General features: G+C 43.6%; 1 protein-coding gene across 2 annotated transcripts in view; it reads left to right on the plus strand.

Moving 5' to 3' along the window:
• Window positions 1-26,981, plus strand: part of PGS1 (phosphatidylglycerophosphate synthase 1) — a 2,908,952-nt gene that overhangs the window by 784,853 nt on the left and 2,097,118 nt on the right. The window lies entirely within an intron of this gene.

The raw sequence follows: 26,981 nt of genomic DNA on the forward strand, positions 1-26,981 counted from the left end.
GCCCATTAAGATTATGTATATCTGAACATATTAGTAATATCAAGAATAAAAGAGCTCATAATGCACTTTATAAACATCAAATGACACACACTACTGCTAAATTTTCTTTTATGGTTATTGACAGTATACAAGGGAATCGTTCCAATAAGACAGGTTGGCATTCCATTTTAAATGCCAAAGAAAATGTTAGACTAGGTGGATTGTTTCCACCTGGGCTTAATGAACAATTTTAGTTATCCACCAATGAGCTATGAGAAGCATATATTTAAACAGCATTGTGTGTCTGTTTGTTTTACACTGAAGAAGGCTGTGATATTGTCCGGCCGAAACCGGTCTGTTTTTGCTGTTTTATATATATTTACAATAAATCTCTTTTTCAGGTCACTGTATGCTGGCTCTACACTTTTTTTGATCTCATTCATTGATTTTTTGAGCCGTGCATTTGCCTTCGTGCAGGGGTCTTTTTGTGTGTTACACTCCCTTCTAAAACTGTCAACTTTTAGAGAAAAGGTAGTACACTGCACTTAATAAATAATGACAATAATTATCATTTTAGATGTCTTTTACTTCAAAAAATGTATATCATTCCAGTTTGTCTTATAAGTGCTTTTAAATGGACAAAGGTAGTTGAGCTAAAGCTATTGCAAAACTCAGTCAGGTCACACAATGCGGTAATCTTAACTGTAGATACAGTGTACCAAAATGGGTGAGAAGAATCTTTGTGGTGTGAAAGTAGCTCATTTCATCGTACTACAAACCAAGGAGTAAAACTCGGCTGTAGTGCAAGAGTAACTAGTTATATCACTTTGCAAGTGATGCACAGGGGTCTGTAACAGCAACATTGGCTTGAAATAACTGTTAAGAGACACAGAGGCTTGCTTTTCCAGAGCCATGTATTAAAGAAAGTTTGCATGTAGTTAACATATAGCATTGAAGTTAACTAAAAAGGGTATCACAGTATTGCATATGTTCGTTCTCTCCCTTTCTCTCTATATATGTCTTTGAATATGCACGATTCTTTACATAATGGTTGATCTTATTTTAATTCCAGAAAACCTTGGCTAATTAATCTCTTAACCTCTCCAATCTATATAAAGTCTTACTCACTACGTCCCCTATGGCAGGTGGTAAATGATGGGCTGGATCCTTTACAGCAGAAATATATATATATATATATATATATGTATATATATATATATATATATATATATATATATATATATATGTATATATATTTATATATATGTATATATATATATATATATATGTATATATATATGTATATATATATATATATATATATATATATATATATCTATATATATGTATATATATATATATATATATATATATGTGTATATATATATATATATATTAATATATATTAATATATTTTATATATTTTTTGTGACCAGAAGGGTGGCTCGACCTATGCAACAAAAACTGAAAAATAAATGTGTGCAATGCATAATGTATTTACATAGGGATTTTCATTTTAAGGAAGCTTAGGTGGTGTTTGTAACAATGTATCAATGTCAGGGTGTTAGAAAACATGAAGTAAAATGCATTCTGTATACTAAGGAAATAGGATTGCTTGTTTTGAGGGTTAAGATGCAAGTGCAGGTGTTAAAATCTTAAGATGTTTTCTTAGAGCCATTAGAGTAGTAAACTCATCTCTGCAGAAAATATGCAATGGATGATGCAGTAAAAGGGCAAACACATTTCAGCAGCTATTCATTTATAATCTGTGTTTCTGCTCACACTCTATTTGTAGAACTATATTGTTTTATACATTTAGGCTTTATTTTTCTAACCAACTCTGCTAATGGCTTAGAATGTTGTAACTATGACATATTCCATTTGTTTAATTTCTGAAGCTGTGGTGTCATTAACTACTGTGAATAAAGTTTTACTTTGAAAATGTGAGCCCTATTGACTTGTATAGTTTCTCCTATTATAATGTGTGTTTGTGTGTGTGCATGCACGCGTGCTCTTTGTGGTTGGTGGATTCACAGTGTGATTTTCACAGGGCATGTACATGATGCAGTATAAAATAACACAGGTGTAGTACATGAGAATGTCACTGCATGAATTGACTTTCACAGCTATGTTTTTTATCTTTGGACCCATGGCTGGGGGCTGGGCAGAGGATACAAAAACCCCAGCCAAATTTCATACTGTGTACATTGTGTGTACTTTTTTGTTTGCTTTAATATGATCACAATAACAGATCTTCTTGCATTATCCACATGCAGTATGCTGTAAAACTCAAATCTGAATGATCTGTATTTTTTTCGGTAATCAGAGACTGAGCTGAATATGCCAATGATGTATTCATGGAGTATTGGGAAATATACAGTTTGCATTACACATGTAAATATCACTTTGTTAGTTTACTTGCTGTAAGTTCTAGTGGAAGCAGTGGTTTTGACTTTTACAAGATGCAGTTAGTTGATGTGCAGGATAAGAGTGTTATTAAGGACCTGGCACCACTATGGGCAGGCTGCATAGAAGTTCATAGACTTGCTCACACAGAGTTTATGAGTACATTTTGTACATGTCATGCCTGTCACTTGTTACTATCTATTCAAAGGTTAACCATTTAGTAATCTAAGTAATTTTAAAGAGGCTAGACATATGTCTGACTTTCCTAGCCCCATAGAATGTAACTTGCATGGGTTAAGCCTTCTCTTTTTAACAGAGAAATTAGCAAACAATCCTGACAATGACAAAAATACTGTCAGGGGTATGCCAGCAATCAGGGACAGATTTTTAAATATTGCTCTTAAAACACAGAAAGCTGGTAGAACAATTTTTGTATTAGCATGCATTTTTCTGAAGGATATGAAGTCTGAAACTCAAATGTCTGTCATTATTCATTATATAGTGACTTCGGTCCTCAATAATTTGCTAGAAAGGAAGCCACTAATTTTATGAGGATTGGATAAAAATTTTAAACATTTTGGCATAAATTTGGACAGTTGGGAGATATGAATTAATCATGCTTTTGCAGCCTACAGGAATACTTCAAGATGTTGCTCACTGATGAATTTTTTGATGTGGCCGGAATGTAATAACAAAAGCTATAGTCTATGTACATATGAATGCAGTTGATGAGGAAAGAGCCTACTTTTCCTGGTGTAATCTGTATTTAACACTTTGGAAATGTAAAATGTTTCTCATGTTTGCATACTGCATTTGAAATGGATAACAAAAAGCAGCATTTTTATATACAGTGACCATTAAAAAATAGTTAATTTCCCAACAGATAAAACTGATGTTTGCTTAGAAATCTTAGAAGCTACTTGCTTAAGAAGTAGTAGAGTGCAGTAATGGTACATTTGTATTTTCTGATGTAGTAAAAGTTGTAGAATATTAGAACTTGCTAACGATTGTTAAAACCTTGTAGATGTGGTGTATGAGCACAGCTCACTGCTGTTTTTAGCTGCAAGTATACCTCTTAACTTCCTAACACAATAAATATGCATAAAGCCTTAAGCAATGGGGAGCAAAAATCTAAAAATAGGGACATATTTTAAATATTGTTCTTAGAAACTTAGAATGTAGTTAGAATAACAGGTTTTGTGTTGGCTTGTTTTTTTTCTGAATGATATTTGGTGTTTTATATTTTGTCTGTTCTTCAGTTTGCATTTGAATGTTTGTATCCCACAATTCCATTGGAGTGGGGGGGGTTACACAGTTACACATGCAAATTTTATGTTAATCAGCGTCCAGATTTTTGGCCAGTTGTACCTACTTTTCATGGGCTGTTGTCCAGATTTTCGATGTTTCCATGTTGAGATGTATGGTTCTGGTCATGGAAGACTGCCTTCTTAGTAGCAATCACTTCAACTAAAAGAGTGTCTGAACTTCAAGCTTTATCTATTGTCACCTTATTTGATGTTCCACAAGGACAAGAGAGAGAGTGACTTTGTGTACCAATCCTTCCTTCCTGCCCAAGGTTGCATCTGAGGCTAACATTAATCAGGTCATCAGTCTCCAAGTTTTCATCCCCAATTTTCAAAACAAAGGGGAATACAAACTCCATATGCTAGATGTACATAGACAATTATGGCTTTATTTGGATAGAACTAAACATATCAGGAAGTCTGACCAGCTCTTTGTATCCTTCTCAAAAACTAATTTGGGGAAACCAATTTCCAAAGTGACTCTAGCTAATTGGCTTACAAGCTGCATTTCACTTGTTTATTCCCTTAAGGGAATACCCTTACCTCTACCCATCAAGGCTCATCTTGCCAGGTCTGTGTCCACCTCTGCTGCCTTTTGGTCTAGAGGTCTTATTGATGGTGTCTGCTCTGTGACTAATTGGTCTAATTCACATACCTTTATATCTCATTACAAATGGACAATATTTCCAGGAACAGGGCCTCCGCCGATTCTGCTGTGCTCCGGAATATCCTTCAGTGAGGGCTTCCCAAGAATTCTGTAGTTGGGGACCCTGTCCCACAGGTTGAAGATCAAATAAAAAACAACTTCAGATAAAGAAGTTATGTACTTACCATAACATTCCATCTGAGTTGTTGGTTTTTCATTTGTCTTCAACCTTCCCACCGTCCATCCTCCTTCCAAATTTTTAAGACCTTATGGATATTGATATCCCTTTGAGCTCCTGAAGTGCTCTTTTTCTCTGCTATTCAGGGACATATATTTAAAACTTTTTGTTGTACACAATAGATTGTGAGCAGCAAACTCCATCTGAGGGGATGAAGGGAGAGCAGGGCATTATGGGTAGGGGAGGAGCCCAGATTTTCACATTCTAGACCTGTAATATACAGCCGAGTCAGATGCAACCCCACAGGTTGAAGACAAATGAAAAACCAACAACCCAGATGGAATGTTATGGTAAGTAACATAACTTTTTTTACTACTTAACCGTATCTCTTTTTTTTTCCACCCTATTTTTAAACTCCACTTTAATTTTATCCTACTCACTAGCTATATTTTTCAGAAGAAATTTCTGTCTTCTCTAATAGCACCTGAATAATTTCCACTACCCAGTCCTTAAATTCCTCCCTTTTCAACAGATAGATGGGAAAGCTCCAGTGTTTCATTCTTATTTCATTACCCTGTGTTTCTATTTTAGTTATTATTGGTGCATGGTCTGAAATAGCTATTGGGTACATAGACCTTAAATTAAATAAACATGCTCCTGTGAAATCTAAATTCTGTTTAGCCTAGCCCAGTTTTTTTATCTTGGGGAATAATATGTAAATTCACTCTGAACTCCTAGTACTGAATTCACATCCTGTGCTAAATATTTTCATAAATTTCTTCAAAAGTCTACCCTACTTTGTTATACTTTCCCTTCTTGGCCCCCAGATACGTATTCACCACTGCAAATCAAATTCCAGTCCCCACCTATAAGTAATATTCCTTGAAAGGAATTCCCTGAAAGCTGATTAGTTCTCCCAAAAATTTCTTAAGCTCCATTATAACAGTTTTAGGTGGAATATAAATACATGCCAGTGTAATTCTCCACCCTTGCCAGTAGCTGCTTAGTACCACAAATCTATCATTATTGTCTTTTTTATCCTTTTCTGTCGTTTTTGGAGCTCCTTTTACAATTAATGTAAGTACTCCTTTTTTCCTTTGCCCCAGGTATTCCGCTGAGTAACCACGCTGAAAACCTTTCTTTATCAAATTCACCTGTTCAGTTCTTTCCAAATGTGTCTCCTGTAGCATAGCTATATTCCCTCTACATTTTTAATATAGTTCACTACTCTTTCTTTTTTTGTATTTATCTGTGAGACCATTGCCTTTTAAAGGCATTACAGAAAGCATCATTGTATTAAAAAGTTATTTTCACCTTTTCTGTATAGCAGCTTTTTTGTTAAATGTCTGGTCCCAGCTTTTGTGTTACATGCATACAGTGCTTGGCATGTTGAACTTTTATACACTTGTTTCTTGTCATATCATTTGAGCCTATGCCGTATGTTACATAGCCCCCTAAAACCTTATAACTTAATAGGAACACACAAAACTATGCACATCTTCAAATACTGAAGTTTTACCCTCCTAATAGGAACAGACATCCCAAACTGACAACAACACTCACAGAATTCAGTTATGGTGCAACCTCTGCTTCTACTACTGTGTTGTCTGGTTTTGTCTTGTCTTAATAGCTCTTCCAGCTGGGAAAAACACCTGAATGCTTTCAGAGAACATTATCTCTTAGCTAGATTCTGTTTATCGGATTGTATCCAATTTCTCTTTATCAGATTGTCTCCATGGATGCAAGAGGACCAGTTACAGAATTGCTACTAAGCATATATTTATTTGCTAGAAAAAGCCTTATAATATTCAATAGTCTGTTTCATTTATGGCTTTCTCTTAAAACCTGTTACTAGATCAAGCTAAGGGCCTTACTCCAGTCATTCCCCATGGAAGAATAAGAAAGAAGACATTAAATTTTCTTTTGTCATGCTCTTTTAGCCAGACTTTTTTTTTTACATTGCAGTGCCTTCATTCCTTAAAACTGAAAAAAGGAGAAAGAGAAAAGGGAGAATGAAAAGAAGAAAAAAAGCAGGAGTACCTTTGTACAGTAGTATCCCCGTCACACTTAAAAATAACAGAAAGTACTTTATAGCATCCAAATAAAATCATACACTATAAAATAGTACTTTAAAGAAAAAATTAGTTTTACTTTCTCACTCCTCTTCCCCTTCCCTAAGTATTTTTGAACATCAATGACATGAAGTAGGGCATATACTGTAGAGTTCCCCACAAGTCCAACAGAGTCCAAAAAAGTCCAATATTTCCAGATTTCTTTTTCTGTCACATTTCACAAATATAATTATTGCTTTGTAATCCCACATTTGTCAATTTCCAAGTTATTGGTTTTGTTTGTATTCATCTCCATCTCCCAAATCATGCTTCATTTCCAATATACTCTTGATTCTTCTTTTCAACTTTCATACTGCCTTCCTTCTCTCCAGTATTTTCCGTTGAAGCACTGGAAAAGGTTTCACTGGCACAGTCTCTCTGTGGTCTTTATTATCAGAAGAAGCAGAATCTCCTTGTGTTTCACAGCTCACTTTTGTTGGACAAACTTTTGTATTTCCTCATTAGCATGTTCTTCATCAAAAATGATTTTGTCTTTTGAAGATAGCTGGGTACAGCAGTTTGAATCTTATGTCTCTTCTTGACATTCCCTAAATAGTGGAATAAATGTACTCCTTTTCTGCCTGGTGTGCAATTAATAATTAATAATTATTCTCTACAAACATTCTGCTCTCTCCCACTTTTAGTACATTGTCCTTCTGCCACAGTTTTCTCAGAATCAACTCCTCCTCCTCCTGGTAGGATTGCATCTTTATTATTAAAGATCTAGGTTGCTTTCTCATAGCCAGGTTTGGAGCTTACACATGATGTGCCCTTTCAGTTAACAACTCCTGCTGTAGAATGTCATTCCAGTTGCTTATGTATGCTTTCATAAAATTAATACAGTCTGTTCCTTCTAGCTTCTCCGGTACAGCTGAAAGTCTCAGGTTTTCCCTAAGTGCTCTGTCCTGTAATTCTGTTATTTTTTGAAACATCTCTTCTTGAGCAGTCTCATATTCAGCCAGCCTTTTCTTCATTTCAAACTCTGATTTTTGCAGTTTTGTCACCTCATCTGAATATCTGTTTAAAGCTTCTGCCATTTTTTCCAGCCCTTTGTTGTTCGAGTTGATAACCTCCATCAGTGTTTTTTTTTTTTCTTTTAGCCAGGTCTATGTGTAGTTGTCTTATGCTTTCCTTTAGGTTACTGGAAGTCATGTCTGGAGCTTGCACTGTTTTATATTGAACAGCTGCAGTACTTTTCCCAGTCAGTGTTTTTCCTCGCATTTTGTAGCTTCAGGTCCTCTTTATTTCTTTTTTCCTGGCATCCAGGCATTGCACTTGCTAGCCAGTTACTGAAATTTACCCAGAAACGCAAATGTCCACTGGTCTTCTCTGCTGAGTTTCTGTTTTCACACTGGGAGAGCTAGAGTTAAGCTGTTAATGTGCAGCCATCTTGAAAGATTGGATGATACAATTTTGATGTCATTAAGGCACTTTTTCTTGAATATGTGCAGCAGGTGTTTTAGGAGGCTAGAAAATCTTATGTAACAAAATGGACAAGATCCTCTAGTTGGTGACTGTGAAGGCTGCCAGCCTAGTTAGATAGAATTTTGTAGATAATTTTTGTCATTGTAAATATTAATATAATCCACATGCTTGTTTTTACAAATGTAAGAAAACTGTGTTATATGCTGAACTTCAAAAATGTAACCACGGTGCATCCTGCTAGAAGAAAGCTGTTAAGTAAAGACTTACCAGTGTGTTTGATCTCAAGCTCAGAGACAGGATGTCTGGGCTAGCAAATTCTTTCTGTTGTTATTAAGACAGAGATAATTGCTAGATTTTACATGTAAAAGTGTTTTTTATTGCTATGGCTTCCTGGCCAGGTGCATCTTACAAAGAAATGTAAATTCTGAGTTTCTGTTAGCCTGAGAACTAAAGGAGAAGTGATAAAAATGATGTAATGTGAAATGACTCCGCAGTAGTGGGTGTTATCAATTTAAGACTTTCTCAGAGAAAAAGATTTAGCATTTTGGATGTTGTCTGAAGCTGACAACAACTCACCAGCACTTTGCCTTGTAAGTAAACTTATTTAGGACATAGCTTCTCTTAGAGTGAGGTAGGAATTTAGCCAGATTGTCTAGCTGTTTTCTATATTTATGTCAGACTATCCTACAGTATTGTTTTAAAGTTCCTGTGATCTGTGAACTCTTGATTAGCACTGTGTTGAATTTATGAGCTTTGTCTTGTGGTTTTATTATTTATTATTAAATATTTTTAAACCTTTCAACTGTGGCTGTTTTGTGTAGAGATAATTTAAGCTCTTAGAGTACATTGTATGTATTTGGTGATACTGTCCAAGCCACTCCAATAGTCTTGCTGTTCGACACACTTACTATTTGGATAACAGTTATCTTACACAGTGAAATTGGTCGTCCTTTGGGAAGGGTCTTATAGTAGCTGATATTAGTGATTGGTGTCAGTCGGTACTATCTTATATTCTGGGCAAGAAGGGGGCATAGCTGGAGAACATGGGCCAGCCTTCCCCAGGAGTGTCTGTTTGGATATAAATCAAATCTTAAAGTGTGTGTGTGTCAGCTACTTGGCAGGGAGACGAAGCACTGGTTGGACAGAGAGGGTGCTGGAGGTTTTAGCTTGACTACTAGGCTGAGATCTGGACCCTATAGCTGCGCCAGTGGGGAGTCTTATTGGGGATCTGGAGAGAAAGGGAGAAACCAGCCCCAGACTGACTGTGATCTCTGTGTGCTCTTAAGGGAAATTGTACTTTACTGTGTGTGTACTTGTTATCCCCCCAATGTGCACACTCCTCACTGGTGCTAGTGGTGAGAATTGAAGCTCCTTGATTACTGGGCCAGTGCACGGGTGTCCAATATTACTTGGTTGGCAGTGGCGGGATATCCGCACCACATATTGTTTGGCAGTGGTGGGATATCCACATCAAACATTAATTGTTTGATAGTGGTGAGTTAGCCACTTCACATAATTAGTGGTGTGGTTAGTAAATCCCTGTAGCTTGTGTACAGTGATCACTGAAGGTGTTTTTGTACTCTAAATCAGCCATACAGTGAATATTCGGAGTTCAGATCACAATTGTTTTATTTCTTTTGTTAGCTTAGTTAGTCAGGGAGAGCAGGCAGGCATGCCAGCAGAGGAGTAGGGAAAGCTGACAAGGAGCCAGTTGGCTAAGATGTGCCAGGCTAAAGGACTGGTGCATGGAAACTTGACTAAAGCAGACATGATTGCAGCTTTGGTCACAGCTGCATCAGACAATAGCAACCAGGAGGAGGATCAGACTGGCCATGGGGATGTACGACACTCATCGAGAATGGACAGCTCAGCCTGTCTGCAGAGGACTTAAAAATCCATCTGGAGCTAAAGAGACTTGAGTTGGAAGCCAGGCATTTGGAAACAGAAGCAGCAGAGAGACTGATACATCTACAGGCTGAGGAGAATGAGAAACTGCTACGCCTGAAAGCTGAGGAGAAGGAGAGGCAGAGGCAGCATGAAAAGGAGATGCTGACTCTTTGCCAGAGTCATGGAGGTAATGGGGAAGGGAGTAACCAGACCCCAGAAGCACAAAACGTCAGTAAATTTCTTCCGCAGTTTACAGAGGAAGATACCTTTGATAGTTTCATTCATATGTTTGAGAGGTATGTAAACAGTATGATGTTGACCAAGGCTCTGGGTACAGTTCCTGACCCCCTTACTCCATGGTAAAGCTGTAACTGTACTGTCTAAATTTTCTGATCGTGAATTTTTTGATTATACTGGTGTTAAGAATTGTTTGCTAGAATTTTTTAAGCTAACACCTGAAGCTTATAGGAAAAAGTTTTGAGCATAGACGCAAGGCAGATGAAAGTGTGAGTGAATATGTTGCTGAATTAAGCACTTATTATAATAGGTGGGTGAGTGGATGTCAGGTCACCACTTTTGAAGAGCTGGCATACCTTTTGGTGAGGAGAACAAGCCCTTAGCACTTTGCATGAGGATATGGTTAGCTGATAGACAATGTGCTACTTCAGATAATTTGGGGAAGAAGGGAGACCTATACCTAGCGAGCAGGGCATCACTGCACAGGAAAGGGACACCCAGTGCTGCTCATGGGTCTGAAGGAACCCATGATGGGCAGCCAAGACTGCCTCAACAGAATCTTGACAGTAACAGGGGAAGTCAGTAGTCCAGGTACACATCCAGGACCTAGGGTTAAATGTTTTGAATGTAACCAGTGGGGCCATGTGGCATATAGATGTCCACGGAGGCAAGGTGGGGAACAAAAGGTGAGGGAGCCAGTAAGTGGGAAGGACAAAATTCCAACAGTAGGTTGTCTTGAGACAAAAAGGGTACCAAACTACCACCAGTGGTTATATCCTGTCATAGTGAATGGCAAAGAGGCCATTGCTAAGAGAGTGACACAGCCACTGACATAACCATTTTGAAGCCTGCAATGGTTACAGAGGAGCACCGCTTGCCTGGGCAGTCTACTCCAGTCAGAGCTTTAGGAGGGACCCCATTCCAAATACCTTTGGCTAGGGTTCACCATGACTGGAAGGATGGAAAAGGAAGCCAGCAAGTAGGTGTGTTTAAAGATATCCCTGGAGATGTCCTAATAGGAAATTATTTTGATAATGCAGTACCATGTGCTCATGCAGTTACACGCAGTCAAGCTTGGAGACAAGCATGTGGATCTGGTAGCCTGGGGGAGACCCAGTCAGACCGCACACTTGCAGCCAGGACTGGTGAGGTGGTTACTTCAGGGAAGGGAGCTACCCTGTAGCAGTGAGACTGAAGGTGAGCCACAGCTGCTTGTGGGTACTGATGGTCCCTTGGACAGAGTGACTGCAAAGGTAGAGGTGAGTAATAGTACCCAGGGTGACAGTGAGGCACTGCTGTCAGAGGATGCCAGACTTCCTGTGGAAGAGGAGCTGGGAAGGGTTACAAAGAGAGAGTTGAGACAGGCTCAGCTCTCAGAACCTACATCACAAGGCCTGAGGCAGGTAGCTAATGAGGCACCTGATTCCAAGGGAAGGGGGAATCTGTATTCTGGGAGAAAGGGTTACGGTATAGAGGGTGGACCTGTGAGGGAGGGCTAGAGGATGAGAGAGTACAGCAGTTGGTAGTGCCTAGAGCCTACTGTCTGGCACTTCTAGCCATAGCCCATGATATTCCCTTTGCAGGTCATATGGGCATAAAACATACAAAGAGACGTATTATGCAGAACTTCTATTGGCCTGGAATTTCCAGAGATGTAACAGAGGGTACTGCAGGACCTGTGAGCAGTCCCAAAAGGTAGGAAAGGCAGGAGACAAGGAGAAAGCTCCTTTGATGCCCTTGCCTGTGACTGAGGAGCCATTTCAGAGGGTAGCTATGGATATTGTGGGGCCTCTGAGCACCCCATGTTCCACAGGGAAAAATTATATCCTAGTGGTAGTAGTAGATTATGCTACAAGATACCCTGAGACAGTGACTTTGTCCCCTATTGAGGCAGAAAAGGTGGCAAATGCTTTGTTAGAGATTTTTAGCAAAGTGGGTTTCCCAAATGAAATACTGACAGAGGTGCCAATTTCATGTCAGGCCTGCTGGCTTGTTTGTGGAAACATTGTGGGGTGAGGCACCTAAAGGTCACCCCCTACCATGCCCAGACTAATGGTCTTGTTGAGAGGTTAAACTCTACAATCAAGTCCATGCTACGAGCATTTGCAGAGCAGTTCAAGAGGGAGTGGGACAAATATTTGTCGCATCTGTTGTTTGCTTACAGAGAGATTCCCCAGGAATCCACAGGATGTTCATCGTGTTACCCTGCTGCAGTCATCACACTTGGGTTATCCTGTCATCAGGAGGTCCTGCAGTCGGCCTGAATTCCAAAGTCTTGGTCTGGCGTCGGTTGCTGTCGCTTCTTCCCTGATGTCAGTGCGCCAGGGGTATATATGATGCATCCAACGTCATTTTCTTCAGTCTTTCTTGCCGCGCGGTGCCCGAAGCAGAAGCAGCTCGCAAGTGCCGGTCGGCCGACTCCTGAGATTTTCAAAGTCGAATTTCAGATCTGAAGTCTTCAATATAGCGAAGTACCCCATTGGGGAAACTTTTCTTGCCTCAGACCGATGTCAGAAAAAGTTAACAATTGTATTTCTTGTGGGAAGCAAATACCTCATAAGGATTTTCATTCTTATTGTATACCTTGCCTAGGCCCAGACCACGACGTCACTGGTTGTCACTTTTGTGCTAGGTTCAATAAGCGTACTATTAAACGACGCTTTGATTTCGCATGACACTACGGTAGAAAATTTAACTACACAGTGCCGTCGGAGCAACCGACTACAGGCGTGCACAAAAAATGCAAGGATAAGGACAGGCAGCCTAGACCCAAACCAGACTCCGAGGCCTCGACTGGGCCAGTCTCTGGTTTTCAGTGAGGCGCCTACGCAGCCCCTGGCTACCGCAGAATTGGAACCCGAGACCGCTTCGGATCTCTTGGCGGAGAGTGCTAGGCTGATGCAGCCATTTTCTTTAGGCCCTACCGACGACATTGCAGAAAGAGATGTCGGTGCTGCAGAAACACCTTCTGTTTCTGAAGGTGTCTTCAGACCGACGACGCTCACTATAAAAACGTATCCTAAGCTTAAGACTCTTCTTAAACCTAAAAAGACTGCACTTCAGTCTCCAGTTCAAGGCCCCATGCCTAAGAAACAGATGCTTAAAATGGCTGAAGATTTGATCTCTTTAATCAGGGGTTCCCAACCCCCCCCCCCGACAAAAGGCCTAGACAAGAGGAAGATTATGCCTCCTCTGATTAAGTGTCTATTTCCTCAGGCTCCTCTGAGGAACAAGATTACTCCTTTCCCCCTTATGAAGATTCTGATGCTGAGGATTCCATTCCCTCAGCTTCTCCCCCTGAAGACTACTCCTTTGGGGAAACTTTACACACTATGAGGGAACATTTTCACTGGGAAGGTCAGGACTACTCTGACTCAAAGAAGAGGCTCAGAGAGTTTCTTTTACTCCCCCAGCACAGGCCTCTTGCTATCCCCCCAGTTTTAGACATTGTGGATGATGTTTACTTAGAATCTAGTTTAAATCCAGAATGTTAAGTTGTCAATCTCGCCTTCATTCTTGCTGGATGGGTTCGGAGCTGATCCTCTGCTCCGACTTGGCACTTGCTAAGCTCAAGAGTCACTTCCACCAGCTCGAGGAAGCCCCATATCCCATGATGCAAGGCGGAGATTACCCAGATCTCGTTTGCCGTTTCGCTCATGAGGTAACTTTTTACCAGCTCATGGTAAGTGAATTTTTCTACCTTTTTTTCTGAGACTTTAGTCCACCCCAGTACTTTATATTTATATATATATTACTTTGTTAACTTCCCGATTCACTTAGCCCTATTCCCGTTAGTGTCCCGTTTCCTTTATTCTTATTTTTGCTAGTCGGGCCTTAGGTCTTTACCCCTCCTATATTTTTCCTGTCAGGGTTTGTTTGGGTGTGTCTGTGTGTTTTTTCCCTGTACTTGGTTTTGTTAATCTAGTTTAATTTTTGGACTGACTGTGTAGTGTGTGTGTGATTAGGTACTCAGTCATGTCTAAAGAGGCTAGGGTCTCAGGCTTCAAGAAGTGTGACTCGTGCTGTCAGAAGATGTCTCTGACAGACGATCACACTTCTTGTATTTATTGCCTGGGACCTCTACACCTTCAGGACTCCTGTGCTATTTGCCACTCCTTCAGCCAGAGAGTCCTGCAGGAATGTAGAAATAAACTTATTCTCAGGGGCTTATTAAAGCCTGAGAGCTCCCTGGCTAAGTCCGGCTCGGGGAAGCCCTCAAAGCCTCCCAAGGCCCAGGCTTCAGTGTCCAAGCCTTCAGCCTTGGCTCCGACTCCCTCAGAGTCGAGATCGGCTCCGGCTGGAGCCGATCCTTCCTTCTCTGAAGGTTCGGTATCGGCGCTGATACTCTTGCTTCCATGCCTGTGTCGGCTCCGGCTGGAGCCAACACATCTCTGACCCAGCTCGGAGCCGAAAAGTTGTCGGCTCCAACTGGAACCAAAGGTTCTTCGGCTCTGATGGCTCCATCGAGAAAGAGATCCAGATCTCCGTCGCTAGAGTCTATTCATTCGGCTCCGGCCTCTCCCTTACTTTCGGAGCGGAGCCATCGGAGCCGATCCTGAAGGTCTCCCAGACTCTCAGACCATGACTTGGAGAGAGTGGTGAGTAGACTGCTGAAATCACAGGCACTGGCCCAGATACTGCATCGCCCCAGATACTGCATAGCCCATCTCAGCAGACGACCGCTATTCCACACCCTCCAGAAATTCCTCCTTCGACTCTCCTTCAGAGCTCGGAGCCGGAGCTTATTGGAACTGTGACTGTTGGTGCTTCGGAGCCGATACCACTCCTTTCGGCTCCGTCGTCTTCGACTCCTATCTCCTCCTTGAGACCGTCCTTGGAGGGATCCGGTCGTCGGGCTTCCCTTGTTGGTTCCGAGGGGGCGAGTGGCATCGGACCCTTGTCCGACCCCGTTCTCCCTCGAGCTTCGCTTTGGTAAGCTCGACACCGACATCTGCTTCGAGCCTTCCCTTTCGGTGGGGCCGGGATTCCTGTTTCTCGAGCGGAGCCTCGGTCCTCCCCGGGAGGGGAGCCTTCGAGATGATGAGGAGTGTACTAGCCCCCGAGCTGAGTCAACAGTCGGTCCCTTTAGCTCCTCCCTCTTCAGTGCCTGTAGATATCTCTTCCCACTGTCTTGCTCCCGGACCCAGAGATCCATCGCCCCAGGTTTCCCCATTGGGAATACCTTCCTCTTCTGAGATTTCTCCTGATCCTTCAGGGGAACCCCCGCGTAAGAGGACTTGCAAGAGGAAGCATTTAGACTCCCCTGAGTCTACGACATCAGATACCAACTTAGATGAGTCGGAGGGGTCCCCAAGATCCCCCTCTGAGGATATTTCCTTTTCAGACATTCTTGAACTCCTGAAACAGAGGGGGAACTGGCCCTCCATTAACCCCTCCGAGGATGAGTCGGTATACCTGGAGGCTTTTGGATCTCGACCCTCCACCTCCTGGGTGTCTCCGCCTTTCGACTCCCTCATGGACGTGATAGCTCGAAAGGCGTGGGCATCTCCTGATTCTGTGGAACCAGTCCCCAGGAGGCCTTCTAAATTTATCACGGCCCCCGCTGAAAAACAGTTTCTCACCAAAGGTGTCCCGGTTGATGCCATGGTGGTGGCGGCTGCCACCAAAAAGGAACTTGCAGATCCTTCCGTACCGGTCCATCCTCCTAACAAGGAGTTTAGGACCATGGACAGGTATGGTAAGCAGATGTTTTCCTCAGCGACCTTTGCTATGCGTTCGCTGAATTATCTATGTCACTTCACCCGACTTCAAAGAGATATCCTCAAGGAATTGGGTGAGGTGGTACAGGATCCGTCAGCTGCTGGAGCTCAAGAGAAGATTGCCTCTCAGCTGGGAATCCTAAATTCCATAACTAACTCCTCCATGTGGCTCATTTCTTATGCAGCCGATGGAGCAAGTAGAGCTGCAGGCACAGGCGTGGCTCTCAGACGGCAGTCCTGGATGCGACTTTGCAATTTTGCAGACCCCTTTAAGGCATCCTTCACAAACTCTCCCTTCGATGGGACAACTTTGTTTGGACCTCAGGTGAAGGGCACTTTGACCAGGTGCGAGCAAGACGGCAAGACTCTTTCTGCCGTAGGAGTCCATTTCTCCACCCCTTCAAGACCTTACCCCAAAGGTCAGAAGGGAGGGAAAATGTGGTTCCGAAAATCTCAAGGAGTCACGTCTGACACACGTGGTCAGTTTACCCCCAGAGGCAGAGGGGGTAATAACAACAGACGCCGCCCTAGGGGCAGAGGGGGTCCGCAGAACCAGGGCAGCAGAGAGCCTATTTCTGACAAGCCCTTCCAGCATCCCTGAGGTGTTGCCCGACTGCCCACCCTTGGAGGCAGTCGGGGGGAGATTGTCACTGTACCCAGAAGCCTGGCTTTCCCTTTCTCAAGACAAATGGGTACAGTCGATCATATCCAAGGGTTACAAAATACCTTTCGAGAAAAGCCCCTTCCCTCTAAAAGGATCCCTTCCAGACGTTCCACCCGGTCTAAGGGAAATTGCAAAGCTAGAGGTTTCAAAACTTCTAGAGAAAAGGGCCATCCAGCCAGTTCCAGCAGACCATTTAGAATCTGGAATCTACTCAAGGTTCTTTTTGGTCCCCAAAAAGACAGGAGACTGGAGACAAATATTAGACCTCAGCAGACTAAACAAGTCTGTCAAAAAGACGAGATTTCGGATGGTCACACTTCAATTGATTTTGCCCTTTCTGGACAAAGACAACTGGATGTGCTCTATAGACCTTCAGGATGCGTACTATCACATAAAAATCCACAGACGCTCCAGAAGGTTTCTCCGCTTTCGGCTGGGGACCAGTCATTTTCAATTCAGAGCCCTGCCCTTTGGTCTCACCACAGCCCCCAGAGTGTTCACCAAATGCATGGCAGCGGTCACGGCTCACCTGAGACGTCAGGGATTCCAGGTGTTTCTGTACCTAGACGACTGGCTCCTCACAGCCACCACCAGGCATCAACTTCTCCAGGCCAGGGATTACACTCTACGTCTCTGCAGCCAGTTAGGGATTTCTGTCAACTTCAAAAAGTCTTCCTTATCGCCTTGCCAATCTATTACCTTTATAGGCGCAGATCTAGACACTACTCGGGATGTCAGCAAATCTAACAAATCAAAGAATCCTGGATATCCAAAATCATGTTTGGATCATCCAATTCAGCAAAAAGGTACAAGCCAGGTTGGTCCTGAAAGTGTTAGGCCTAATGGCAGCTGCCATCACACTTCTTCCTCTGGCCCGCTTTTACATGCGTTTCCTACAGTGGATGTTGTTTACCCAATGGTCCTTCTAGCAGTTGCCCATGTGTCACAAGATCCTTGTCACACAGATCTGCAAGAGCCACCTATCCTGGTGGATTTCTTCCCCCCTAGTCCATTAGGGCAGACCATTTGTCCCCCCGGCCCCGGTAGCCACGGTCACTTCGGATGCCTCCCTGATTGGGTGGGGGGGGCATTATCAGGGCAGGATGGTCCATGGCACGTGGCAACCGTTCGAATACCACCTACATATAAATGTCCTAGAAATGAGAGCAGTGCTTTTAACGTTGCAAGCCCTCAACGACTTTCTTCCGTTAGGAACCATCGCAGTTCACACGGACAACATGTCCGTAGTATGGTATATCAACAAACAGGGCGGGACCAAGTCCTATCCTCTGTGTCGAGAAGCTCTCAGACTTTGGCAATGGGCGATCTCCTCTCAGCAGTTTCTGATAGCAACGCATATCCCCGGGAAAACCAACATCATAGCGGACAGGTTGAGCAGAGATATACTCATGCCTCACGAGTGGTCTCTCAAACAATCTATAGTGGAAGAGATTTTTCAGAAGTGGGGCCCTCCTTGCTGCGACCTTTTTGCTACACCCCAAAACAGCAAATGCCCAGACTTCTTCTCTCTCTTTCCACTTCCAGGCCATCCCCCCAGAGACGCTCTAACCCAGGATTGGCCCCAGGGACTTCTTTATGCTTTTCCCCCTTTTCCGTTGATTCCTCAAGTGCTTCAGAAAGCTACCGACTTGAGAGCCAAGCTGATTCTCATTGCTCCTTACTGGCCTCGACAAATTTGGTTCCCGTTCCTTCATCGACATGTCTTAGTGCAGCCTTGGCATCTGGACCCAGTTCCAGATCTTCTGACCCACCAATCGGGTCAACTGCACCGGTCCATTCGTTCCCTCAACCTCACTGCTTGGTTGCTCCACTTCCTTCCTTAGCCAGGCTTCCTATGATCTCTAATCCCGTTAGGGGTATCATAGTAGCTTCTCTAAAGTCCTCTACCAGAAGGATTTACTCTAGCAAATGGCAACGTTTTTCCTTTTGGGCAAGGTCTAAGAACATAGATCCCTTTACTGCCCCTATTCAGTCAGTTTTGGACTTCCTAGCTGAAATTTTTCACTCTGGTTCTTCTTCTTCCGCAGTTAAAGTCCAGCTGGCAGCAATCTCGAATTTTCATGTCGGATTTGCAGACCAGAACATTATGTCTCACAAACTTTGCAAAGCCTTTCTCAGAGGGATCTTCTTACTTAAACCCCCTATTAGGGATCCTCCACCGCAGTGGGATCTAAATTTAGTGCTGGCATCCTTAATACTTCCCCCTTTTGAACCGGCTGCTACATGCTCGTTAAAATTTCTCTCTTGGAAGACACTCTTTCTAGTCGCTATTACTTCGGCTAGAAGGGTGTCTGAACTTCATGCTCTCTGTGTTCGTCCCCCTTATTTGGTCTTCCACAAGGATAGAGTATCTTTGAGAACTAATCCGTCCTTTTTGCCCAAGGTTGCTTCTAAGACAAATTTAAACCAATCTATTGATCTTCCAGTATTTTTCCCAATTATTCTGAAAGGGCGGAACAAAAATTGCATTGCCTAGATGTTCATCGCCAACTCAGATATTACTTGGACAGAACAAAGCAATCTGGAAAGTCTGATCAGCTTTTTCTTTCTTATGCTGAAAATAAGAAAGGTCTCCCTGTTTCTAAGGTGACCTTATCCAGATGGCTGTCTTCCACTATTTCTTACATTTATCAGCTTAGGAGCAAACAGCTGATCTCAATACCAAAAGCACATTCTACCAGAGGCCTAGCCACATCTACAGCCTTTCAGGCTAGACTACCCTTAGATACTATTTGTGCAGCAGTCACTTGGGCCACTCCTCATACCTTCGTCTCACATTACAAATTGGATTTGGCCTCCAGGGACAGGGCGAGTTTTGGTTCCACAGTTCTCAAGTGTCTGTTCCATTGAGCCACCCAGGATAGAGGTGCTAGGGACGCGGTCCCATCCAGCAAGAATGAAGGCGAGATTGACAACTTAACATTTAGAAGTTATGTACCTATCATAACGTTCCATGTTAGTTGTCTTCTCTCGCCTTCTTTCTTGCGTCCCTCCCTCCTGTCCCCCTAGCCTGGACAGACCTTGAACTATCCTCTTCTCTGGGAGATTTCTCCCTTGGACACCAGTTAGCTCTGCACTTAGTTACCTCGGTTCCCCTTACAGTTTTTTCTCAGGTTAGTTGTTCTTCTTCCCTTGGGGGAAGATAGTAGGTATTTTTTCCTCTAGCTACCAAATGAGATCTGGGTAATCTCCGCCTTGCATCATGGGATATGGGGCTGCTTCGAGCTGGTGGAAGTGACTCTTGAGCTTAGCAAGTGCCGAGTCGGAGCTGAGGATCGGCTCCGAACCCATCCAGCAAGAAAGAAGGCGAGAGAAGACAACTAACATGGAACGTTATGGTAGGTACATAACTTCTAATTCTCTGCCTCCTGTTCCAGCCAAACCAGACAGATATTATAGAGTGCCTGACTCCCACAAATTCCTTTATAAAAGCCCTGTTGCTGACCCAGAGACTATCTCCCAGGGTCCCAAAGGGGCTAAGGCTTCTATGGCAAAAAAAAAAAAAATCCTGTACCCTCTGAAAGGGACTCCAGAGCACTAGACAGGTGGAGGAAAAAGGTTTACACCTCAGCCACTCTAGCTATGAGAGCACTAAATTGTCAATTTCACATGCTAAAATACCAGCAATTTCTAATGTCTCAAATAAGACAAAAATGAGCGCACTCCCTCAACAGTCTGAATTGAAGGAAATGCAGGATCTGTTGCATGCAGCTGAACAGGTGGGCAAACATACTTTACAATGTGGATTTGATTCCTTGGAAGCTTCCTGTAGAGCAGCTGTTACTGGGTCTGTTATACGTAGGCATGCTTGGTTAAAGGAACAAACTCTGCCTGATCATGTTAAAGCAAAGCTTCTAGATGCTCCCTTACAGCCTGATGTCCTATTTGGAGTTAAAGCAGAAGAAGTCTTAAAGAAAATGGAGGATAAGGCAAAATCTATGCAGACGGTCAAAGATTTCTTACAGGTTCAGCCCCCTCGCTTCAGCAGAAATTGGCCAACAAAAAATTGGTCCTTTCCAACTACTGACAGACCACAGAGGGGTAAATACAGACGCCCAAGAGGCAGAGGACATCAACAAACCCACTACAAACCTCGACAATGGGGCACTGCAACACAGAAGGGAGGAGAAGACAGGCCCCAAACTACTAGAAGGCAAACTCAATGACTTAAACCTCATATGGCCAAGCAAGACTCTCTTGGCAGCTCCCTTGGGAGGAAAATTAGCACTTTTTTCAGACAATTGGCCCATTGTCACAAAGGACAGATGGGTCCTAGACATAATTTCACAAGGATACAGATTCCATTTCCACACCTTGCCAATGAAAAGAGGAATGCCAAACCTGCCACAAAATCAATGGGCAGAGGCACAAAAACAAATTACAGCTCTCATGGACATGAGAGCCATTCAACTGGTACCTACACGGGAGCAAGGCCAAGGATTTTACTTAAGACTCTTTCTAGTCCCCAGAAAGGACAATGCCTGGAGACCAGTTCTGGACCTTTCAATTCTAAACACCTTCCTACAAGTACCCAAATTCAAGATGCTAACACTACAGCAGCTTCTTCCCATGTTGGGCAAGAAAGCATGGCTAGTAATGTTGGACCTCAAGGAGGCATACCTACATGTCCCTATCAGACAAAATTGCAGAAGATACCTCCGTTTCATTGCAGGTTCAACCCATTACCAATTCTCTGCACTGCCCTTTGGCTTATCCACTGCGCCCAGGGTTTTCACAAAATGACTGTCACCAGTAATTGCATACTGCAGACAAAGAGGAATTCAAATATACCCATACCTGGACGACTGCCTCATCCAAGCAGAAAGCAAGGACATCCTCTTACAACATCTGGCTTTTGTAAAACATCTTCTAAGTTGCCTAGGGTACACAGTAAACGAAAAGAAATCAAAACTAGTACCCTCACAAAATATGACATTCCTGGGTGCCAGCTTGAATACAATGACCCAGAAGGCTTATCTGACGCCAGACAAACAACTACAACTGACTCAATATTTCAAAACAATGGCAACAAAGACCCAACTCCCTGCAAGAAAAATTCTGCAGGCCTTGGGCTTCATGGCATCTTGCATACTACTAATACCATTTGCAAAGCTGCATATCAGGAAATTATAGTGGTACCTAAAAAGCGTATGGTCTCAACACAGCCACAGCTTGGACACAATGATATCTCTCATTCCCTGCCTTCAACAAGAGTTTCTACGGTGGTCACAGGCATGTCACCTCAACAAGGGTCAGCCTTTCACCTTGCCCCCAGCCAGGCAAACTATGACAACAGATGCATCGGACTATGCCTGGGGGGCACACATGGCAGGACAGTGCGTTCAAGGCATATGGACTGCAGATTCAAGAAATCTGCACATCAATCAAAAAAGAGATGCTAGCTGTACAGAATGCCCTGACAGCCTTCAAGAATCTCTTGCATCCAGGACAGCTTACAATAAGGATGGACAACACCACAGTAATGTGATACATAAACAAACAAGGGTGTACACACTCCTACCCTCTATGCAGGCAAGCAATGACCTTGTGGAACACAGCACTGGCTTACCAAGTTCAGCTACAAGCTCAATTCCTGCCAGGAAAAAAGAACACATTGGCAGACGACCTCGGCAGAAACATCATGGATTCCCATGAGTGGAAACTGGATCCACAAGTATTTGCAATGATAACTCAAAAATGTGGCCACCCAGACATAGACCTGTTTGCCAGCCCCCAAAACTATCAGCTAACAAAATTTTGTACAAGGACACTTCACCATCAAGCTTGGAAAGTGGACGCACTCTCATTCAGTTGGAAAAACCTGACAGTATATGCCTTCCCTCCATTGCCCCCTCTCTCAAAGGTGCTTCTGAAAGTCAAAAAGGAGAGACCCAGAATGATACTCATAGCCCCAGACTGGCCACGCCAGCACTGGTACCCACTATTAAGGAATATGGCCCAGGACCCACCTTGGATTTTACCACAAATTGCTCATTTGCTCACACAGCAAGAAAATCAGATTCTACACAGCCAGCTCAAAACCTTAAATTTGGCTGCATGGCATATCACCTAAGCAACCAGCCAGCTCCTCTTCCTCAAGCAGTTATGGATGTTATTCTGGAAGCTAGGAGGTCCAGCACCAGGAAGGCCTACTCGGACAAATGGAAAAGGTTTTGCGCCTGGAACCAAGCTAAAGGCCAAAATACCCTTCAGCCTCACATACCTCAGATTCTACAGTATTTAACTGAGATGTTGCACAAAGGACTTTCTTTTTCATCTATTAAAATCCACGCCTCAGCTATTTCAGCACACTACAGCACGGATCCACCCTTATTTTCACATCCGCTTGTAAGGCAGTTCCTCAGAGGGGCCAAAAACATTAGGCCCCCCAGGAGAGCACCTACACCAACCTGGGACCTCAACCTTGTTCTGGAAAAACTTACGCTACCTCCTTTTGAACTAGCTTTCTCTGCTGATCTAAAGTTTATATCATGGAAGACTGCCCTGCTGCTAGCCATAACTTCAGCCAGAAGAGTCTCAGAGCTTCAGGCACTAATGGCAGTACAACCTTTCCTCATTTTCCATCAAGACAGAGTTTCTCTATGAACTAACCCTTCTTTCATGCCTAAGGTGGTATCCAGTGTGGCTCTAAATCAAACCATCCACTTACCCACCTTCTTTCCAAATCCACAGAACAAAGGAGAAAGACTCCTGCACTCCTTGGACATTCACAGGCAACTATGTTACTACTTGGATAAAACTAAAGTTTTCAGAAAATCTGACCAGCTCTTTGTATCCTATGCTGCAGCTTCACAAGGGAAGGCTATATCAAAACAAACCATTTCCAAATGGCTGGGACACTGCATTTGTTTTTGCTATACCCATCATGGAAAACCAGTTCCTGCTACCATAAGGCCCCACTCTACCAGGGCAGCAGCTACATCTACAGCCTTCCTCAGGGGGGTGCCAACCAAGGATATTTTGGAAGCTGCAACTTGGAGCTCAGTACACACCTTCACCAAGCACTACCACTTAACACTTTACTCTAAGACTAGAGCTGGCTTCGCCACTGCAGTTCTGCAGGGCCTTCTAGCCTCCTCTAACCCTCTTTAACTCCTCCTCCCATCCTTAGCTTTGGGATTCTACCCAAGTGTGATGACTGCAGCAGGGTAACACGATGAACATAGTACAGTTTTGTACCTACCATAAATGTAGATGTTCGAGTGTACACCCTGCGGCAGTCCAGGTTACCCTCCCTTCATCCCCTCTGACCTAACTAAATCTTTACAATACCTTTGTGATGTATTTGCTTATAGCTGGAGGGATGTTGTGTTTGTGCTAAATTTTTTACATTGGTACTAATTACTGACCACCTTTTTGGGGGCACCTGACATCTGGTGCAAGAAAAACTGAAGAAAATGGCGTTGGATGCATCATATATACCCCTGGTGCACTGACGTCAGGGAAGAAATGACAGCAACCGACGCTGGACCAAGACTATGGAATTCAGGCCGACTGCGGGACCGCCTGACGACAGGATAACCCAAGTGTGATGACTGCAGCAGGGTGTACACTCGAACATCTACATTTATGGTAGGTACAAAACTGTACTTTTTTCATCCTTTGAGTTGTTGTATGGACATAGGGTGAGGGGGCCTCTAGATTTAATTTGTGATGAGTGGGAAGGTGAGTGTGATCTGTTGCGGCATATGTCCTAAACCTCAGGAAAAGGCTTAGAGAACTCATGGGCTTGGCCCAGGAGAATCTGGCAGAAGCCCACCAACAGAAAAAGGTCTGGTATGACAGGAAAGGTCGAGTTAGAGAGTATGCTATAGGCCAGCAGGTAATGGTTCTCATTCCTGTCAGACACAACAAGCTGTAAGCAGCTTGGTAAGGAATATCAGTGATGTTAACTACATGGTAAAACTGCTAGGCAGGAGGCAGGGGCACAGATTGTACCATGTTAACATGATGAAACCTTACCATGATAGGGAGGCTCTTGTGCTAAGTATTTGCAGTGGATTGCAGGAGGAGTCTGAGGGAGATCTTGTGAATGATCTCCTCAGTGAGGCTGAGACTGACACCTTAGAGGAAGGGGAGGCAATGTCCCAGCAGCTATCTCCTACCCAGATTTGAGAAATCTGAGCAGTGTTACAGGAGTTTGGGGACATGTTCACTGGGAAAACAGAGTGCACCCACCTGGTACAGAACCAGGTGGATACAGGACCCCAAAGGCCTATTAGGCAGGCCCCTTATAGGGTGCCTGAGAGAGTCAGTCAGACTCTGAGGGAGGAGATGCAGGAAATGTTGGAACTAGGGGTAATTTAAGAGTCCAACACTCCCTGGGCCTCCCCAGTGGTGCTGGTGCCAAAGCAGGATGACAGCACCAGGTTCTGTGTGGACTACAAGAAATTAAATAGTCACACAGAGTCAGATGCTTACCCCATGCCTAGGTCAGATGAAGCCCTAGAGCAGCTGGGTGGGGCTAAGTATCTTACCACCATTGATCTTCGCAAGGGTTACTGGTAGGTGCCCTTGACTCCCAGTGCTAGAGAGAGGTCAGCCTTTGTGACTCCTTTTGCCTTGTATGAGTTCACAAAGATGCCCTTTGGAATGAAAAACGCCCCAGCAACTTTCCAAAGGCTGGTAGATCATATCCTAGCAGGAGGGTTTGCCCTTGATTACCTAGGTGATATTGCCATCTACAGCCATTCCTGGCAAGAGCATCTTCAACATGTCAGGCAGGTGCTGGGCAGACTACAGAGGGTAGGGTTGACCATTAAGCCGAGCAAATGTCAGGTGCGTATGGCAGAGGTCTCCTACCTGGGACCTCGAGTGAGGAGTGGGAAAATCAGGCCAGAACATGCCAAAGTGGAAGACATTCAGGCATGGCCTGCACCTGTTACCAGTTTTTATTTATTTAACATTTGTTTACCAGGTAAGTCCAACTTGGAACGAAGCCAATTTTCAGTGGAGGCCTGGGGAGAAACACTCCAGATCCATGTCTTTGTAACGTGGGAGGAAACCAGAGTACCTGGAGGAAATGCAGGGAGGACATGCAGACTTCAGATGGAAGACTCCCCAGCCAAGAATCGAACTGGAGAGCCTCTTGGTGGGAGCAAAAAGCAGGTGAGGGCATTCTTAGGGACAGCAGGGTACTACAGAAAGTTTGTCCCCAGTTATAGTACCGTAGCTTCTCCCCTCACAGATCTGATAAGGAAAAAACAGACCAGATAAGGTACTGTGGACCACAGCATGTGAGCAGGCATTCCAGAAGCTTAAAGAAGGTTTGGGAGGACCCCCTGTGTTAGCCAGTCCAGATTACAGCAAAGAATTTGTTGTGCTGGAGGATGCTTCGAACCATGGAGTGAGGGCTGTACTTAGCTAGATTTCTTCAGAGGGAGAAGAGCACCCAGTGGTTTATCTCAGTCGTAGGCTCCAACCCAGGGAGGAATGCTATGCAGCTGTCAAAAAGGAATGCCTAGCCATAGTGTGGGCACTGCAGAAACTTCAGCCTTATCTGTATGGAAGGAAATTCACTGTAGTTACAGATCACAATTCCCTAACATGGTTACACTGAGCCAGCCAGCAAAATGCCAAGTTGCTAAGATGGAGCCTAGGGTTGCAAGAATGTGATATGTCAGTGCAGCACCACAGTGGGATTAGCAATGCCAAGGCAGATGGGCTCCCAACACAGGGAATGGGGTAAGGTGTACTCAGATAGACCTAACCCTCTCAAGCAACGTTTCTCAAGGGTTACTTGAAAAACTAGCTTGAGTTCTCCGGGAGGTGGGGTGGGGGGATATGTGAAGCCTGCCAGCCTAGCTAGGTAGGATTTTGTAGATAATTCTATGTCATTGTAAATATTAATATAATCCACAGGCTTGTTTTTACAAATGTAAGAAAACTGTTGCATGCTGAACTTCAAAAATGTAACCAACGTGCACTCTGCTGGAAGAAAGCTGTTAAATTAATAATTACCAGTGTGTTGGATCTCAAGCTCAGAGACAGGATGTCTGGGCTAGCAAATTCTTTCTGTTGTTAAGACAGAGATAATTGCTAGAATTTGCATGTAAAAGTGTCTTATTGCTGTGGCTTCCTGGCCAGGTGCAGCTTACAAAGAAATGTAAATTTTGAGATGTTTTTCATGTTTCACTGTTGCAGTCATTACATTTGGGTTATCTGCCTGCAGATAGCCCTCAGCCGGCCTGATTATCAAAGTCTTGTGTCCTGCGTCAGATGCTGTCTCTTCTTCCATGACGTCAGGTAGTCAGGGGGTATAAAGCATGCAGCCGACGCCATTCCATCAGTCTTTCTTGCCGCGCAGTGCCCGAAGCAGAAGCAGTTCACAAGTGCCAGTCGGCAGACTCCTGAAATTTTTGTTTTTGAGTTTCAGAACCAAA

Source organism: Protopterus annectens, chromosome 4.part0, assembly GCF_019279795.1.
Source record: "Protopterus annectens isolate FY-2018-M chromosome 4.part0, PAN1.0, whole genome shotgun sequence".
Taxonomy (NCBI): domain Eukaryota; kingdom Metazoa; phylum Chordata; order Ceratodontiformes; family Protopteridae; genus Protopterus; species Protopterus annectens.